Source organism: Littorina saxatilis, linkage group LG4, assembly GCF_037325665.1.
Source record: "Littorina saxatilis isolate snail1 linkage group LG4, US_GU_Lsax_2.0, whole genome shotgun sequence".
NCBI classification, from domain to species: domain Eukaryota; kingdom Metazoa; phylum Mollusca; class Gastropoda; order Littorinimorpha; family Littorinidae; genus Littorina; species Littorina saxatilis.
This window is the reverse complement of record NC_090248.1, coordinates 41,905,866-41,911,101: the sequence shown is the minus strand read 5'-3', so window position 1 is coordinate 41,911,101 and position 5,236 is coordinate 41,905,866.

Here is a 5,236-nt window from a genome sequence, read left to right as displayed (position 1 = left end):
TCCATCCCCCCCTCCCCTCCTCTCTGTCTCTTTCTCAGTCTCTCTTTGTCTGTCTATGTCTCTCTCTCTCTCTCTCTCTCTCTCTCTCGCTCTCGCTCTCTCTCTTCTCTCTCTCTCTCTCTCTCTCTCTCTCTCTCTCTCTCTCTCTCTCTCTTTCTCTCCCACTCACACACAACCAGCTTTTCATCATTTTTTTCTTCTTTTCCATTTCGCTTAATTGTGTGTAGACAAGTCTAACTAAGGCCAAACAAAATATAGTCTGTTTACGGTAACATAGGCCAAAAATAGGTTCGGTAGGTCGGGATTTTTATTTTATTTTTATTTTTCAAAACAAATATATTTTTAAGTTATTTTGCCAAAAAACAAAGACTTTTTTTTGTTTAATTATCATTATTATTTTTTTTGTCTCCTCCAAATGCCAAAAAAAAGTCTAGGGTCGCGCGAAAAAATAGGGTCGGTCGGGATACCGTAAACAGACTATTTTTTTTGTTTGGGCCTAATGCTATTGCTATGGCTATTCGAGCGACTGTAACCAAAACCTCTGCATGCAATCGATATCAATATACATGGGGCTGAGATATTTTTAGTTATCTCAGAACGCTACAGTGAAGAAAAATCAGTGATGCATGGTCTAGTGACGAAGAAGAAGGAGCGAGAAGAAGCGCAGTGCCAGCCACCGTCACACTGCACTTAGCCTGCTAGGCCGACACACCTCAGGAAACGCTGACTTTCGTTCTTAGTAGAAAAATGCCATAAGGTAGACAAGATGCTTGCTATTTCTGGTCGAAGTTAGACTTATCGATCACAGTTGCACGAAATCATTTCAACGAAATATTTAGCTCAGTTATTAAACTAAAAGCATGCACATTTATTTTTGCCTTTGGAGTAAAATTGCACAACTTTCATTGATTTGATTAAAAGAGACCCCCGTTACGACATATGAGACGTTTTGCACTGACGCCATCCCGCGTGAGAGATCTGCTCACTGTAAACATCTGGTGCGCCGCGCTGCCATGTCAGCTTCCCCAAGATTCCCGCCAGTGAGTGAATTAATGACGCAAGGTACAGCCGACTTTTTTTTTCTTCTCTTTTATTTTTAATCCTACTTTGCAAGCACCGGCGTCGATTTAGTGCGGGGGAGGGTTCGATCGAGAGAAGCCCCCGCGCCATACGCAATCGATCGCCCACGCGCGTGACCGTGATGCTTCTAGACTTTACCCCATGATTTCCGAGCTGTTATTACGACTTGCTTCATGCTTTGAGGAAGGAGGGAGGGAGGTTTTTTTTTTATCTGTGCAGCGTTTTACTGGACGGGCTTGGTCCATCGCCCACCAAAACGAGCGCTAATAATTAATTGCTTGACTCACTCAATGGTAGATTATTCTTTACATCTGCTCCCATCTGTTTTTCTTATCGTGGGTGGAGTACGAAGGCGTGAAGGTTAATTATTGAGTAACCGAACACACGGCACTAAAAAGAACCACCCACCTACATATGTGTTTACATTATAATCGTTTGTCACGGTGTTTGCAATACAATCCCCCTCATGCAACTTCAAAGTGTAGGTGATGCATCGAGGTGTAGTTTCAAAGCAGATGGTCACAATAACCGGTCATAGCCAGGTCAATTTTTAATTAGAGAGAGAGAGAGTGTGTGTGTGTGTGTGTGTGTGTGTGCGTATGTGTGTGTGTGTGTGTGTGTTTGTGTGTGTGTGTGTGTGTGTGTGTGTGTGTGTGTGTGTGTGTGTGAATCAGAATCAGAATCAGAATTTATTGTCATTAAAGCACATAGCCTATTGACACATTCAAGATACATAAGTACAGGAAAAACATAACATATAACATAACATACATGTAATACAAAACCAAGTGGAACAGGGTGAACAAAGAGGACCTGACGATGAGCATAAGTTATTGAGGACAGATGGTCACAATAACCGGTCATAGCCAGGTCAATTTTTAATTAGAGAGAGAGAGAGTGTGTGTGTGTGTGTGTGTGTGTGTGTGTGTTTATGTGTGTGTGTGTGGGGGGGGGGGGAAGCAAGAGAGCATCTTCGGGATTGCAATGTCTCGTGAATTCTGAAGCTGAAAGTCGCAGAAACAACAACGAATAAACATAAACAATGAGTCTTTGAAAATTAAAGAAAAAATGTATTATTGATTTTGTTGTGGTGTGTTTTTTAATTGTTTTTGTGTTTGGTATTTTGTGTTTCAAGCGTAAACCAGGACACGATTTGCTTCAGATTATCCTAGGTTGCACGCGAAGAAACAAGGTTGTAAAAGTGTGTTCGTAATCCAGATCTTTGCCCTATAAAATCTACAACTACAACAGAGCAGTATAATACGTTGAAATTGCATCTTTCCTGTGTAAAACAAAATGATGATTTTGAAGCATTCTGTTTCAGCCATTCCGTTTAAAATAGGCTAATGCTGTTGCGTTTTCTTGCGAAAAGGTAAACATAGTCAGGGCCGGACTAGGCGAAGAGGAGGGGGGGGGGTTGCCAGAGGTGGCCCAGGGGGATGTCCGCCCTGGCGGCAGAGGCGGATCAGTTCATTTTATGACTGGTTTTTTTCAAAAGTATATTGTGACGATATGGGTGTGAAGGCGCGAAGCGCCGAGCCGACGGCGCAAAGCGCCTAGCTTGCTAGGGGGGTCCGCGGGGCATGCCCCCCCGGAAAATTTTGAAAAAAAGGATGCAAAATGGTGCAATCTGGTGCATTCTGAGGATGATCATTACCAGTTTCAGGCAGCAGATTTTGTCACTGATTAATACCCCAAAAATTGAAACTCAATGTAAAATAAAGAAATGCATACCTCATTCAATATTTTTATTTTTGGCTGGGGGGGGGGGGTTCCGGAAACCCTAGAACCCACCCCCCCCCCCCCTCGTTGTGGGGGTCAGGGGGCGAAGCCCCCTGAAGCTGACGGGTAGGTCATATTCTGAGATAGGAAAATGGTCGCTCCTTGCATGAAACGGCATAAAATAAGCAATAATAAAAAAATAAAAATAAGTAAGGTACATGTTTAGGCTAGGGGGGGGGGGGGGGGTTGCGCAACCCCCATAACCCCCCCGGTAGTCCGGCCCTGATAGTTTCTCTTCTGCAGCACGGTCAAACTAGTAAAAAATCATGCCCGATTTTGACGCAAAACGGTTGGAAAATATGTCACCTTTATTAAAATAAAAACGCCAAGATTTTGTACTGGAATTTAATTAATCAAAATTAAAGGTAATTCCGAAATGTTGAACACGATACTGAAAAATCGCATAGATTTTCTGTCCTAGAACGGTCACTTGAAATTATCTACACGCGATCTAATTGCTTAGAAACGATGACTGAAACATCTTTCTAAGAAAAAAAACGTTGAGCATAATCATCAAGTCAAAGCAAAGGTGAAAATCACGTTTTCTTTCTTTTAGTGCAGATAAAACGACGAGTTCAATATCTATCCAGGAGAAAACGGAAAGTCAAAATCACTGATTATTCCGTTACAGGCTCTCTCTCTCTCTCTCTCTCTTTTCTCTCTCTCTCTCTCTCTCTCTCTCTCTCTCTCTCTCTCTCTCTCTCTCTCTCTCAATCTCTCTCCCTCTCTCAATCTCTCTCTCTCTCTCAATCTCTCTCTCAATCTCTCTCTATCTCTCTTACTCTCAATCTCTCTCTCAATCTCCCTCTCTCTCAATCTCTCTCTCTCTCTCTCAATCTCTCTCTCTTTCTCTCTCTCTCTCTCTCTCTCTCAATCTCCCTCTATCTCTTCCTTTCTCTCTCTCCCCTTCTCTTTCTCTGTCACTCTCTCTGTCTCTCTTTTTGTCTCTATCTTTGTCTCTTCCGCAGTCTCTCTCTGTCTCCCCCTTTCTGTCTCTCTCTGTTTCTCTCTCTCTCTCTCTCTCTCTCTCTAGCTCTCTCTCTCTCTTTCTCTCTTTCTCTCTTTCTCTCAGGCTCTCTCGTTCTCCCGCTCTCTCAATGTCTCTCTATCTCTCTCTCTCTGTCTCTCTCTCTCTCTCTCTCTCTCTCTCTCTCTCTCTCTCTCTCTCTCTCTCTCTCTCTCTCTCTCTCTCTCTCTCTCTCTCTCTCTCTCTCTCTCTCTCTCTCTCTAGTGCAGAACAATTCATCACAATTCTCATCGTAATGCGTTGTACAAACAGAAGTACAACGTCTTTTCTGCAGTACGCGATGAGTCAAAATCGCGCGTAATTCCATTTGAAAACCATATGTAAAAATTGCGTAATTTTTTTTCCAGGAAAGACAACAGTTAATCAGTTTCATCTAACTGCACTAAATTGACTGGTCCAAAATCTGTCCAGCGGATGAAGGTACGTGCATGAGCCAACTGATATCATTCATATACAAAAAGTATCCCGGAGCTAACACTATTCTAAGAATAGAACGGCGAATAAAAACGAAACAAATTTTTCAGGGATGAAGCGGAGATTCCAAAGTCTTTAAGTTCCAGTTCCAGTTCCAGTTCCATACCGTTAAAACGACAGGAAACTGCGCTATCGGGAAAGGCGTTGTGACCTTGACTACTCCGACCCACTTTGACACGCGAAGACTGATGTTTCAAGTGACGAGTTTCTACATAAGGCAAAACAAAAAGAAAGTTGGTTTTGGGTAACCCGACAATTTTTCCCGTCGACCATAACACTTTTTTTTCATTTCTAAAAAAAGATTTAAATAAATTGGGCACATTTTGCGAACCATACTGAGACTAAGGGAAGTAACCTCCTTTGAGGTTGAGACAAAATGGTGTTTGTGATGTTTTCATATATGTCAACTAAATTTAAATAAAAAAAGGCCTACATACCAACCCTTTTTGTTCCCACGTTACCCTAAACCAAAATATGTTTTTTTGGCCTCACATATTGCATGACAAACCGCCTCCAACAATTTGAAAAAAAACTGTAAGTTTCATCTTCCGTGTGGCGTGGCTGGAAATGTGGGTCACTAGGATTTCGCTGACTGGGCTTGTAGGCCTATTGTTTTAAACGTCACTTTGAGGATGGTAATCAATTATTGTTATTGGTCCTTTGGCGATATGACGTCACATCCTGCCGTGGTTTCTCACGAGTTCTTGAATCAGTGTGAGATCGATAAATAGAGCTTGTACTCACAGTCGTGCAGTGTGACAAAGAACAAGGATTGTATTTCCGTTTAGTGCAGTCCAGGAAATTCATTGTTTATTTGACGTGCGCGTTACTGAGAACGAATGTGGTGCACACTTAAAAGAGGGTCTGACGGGC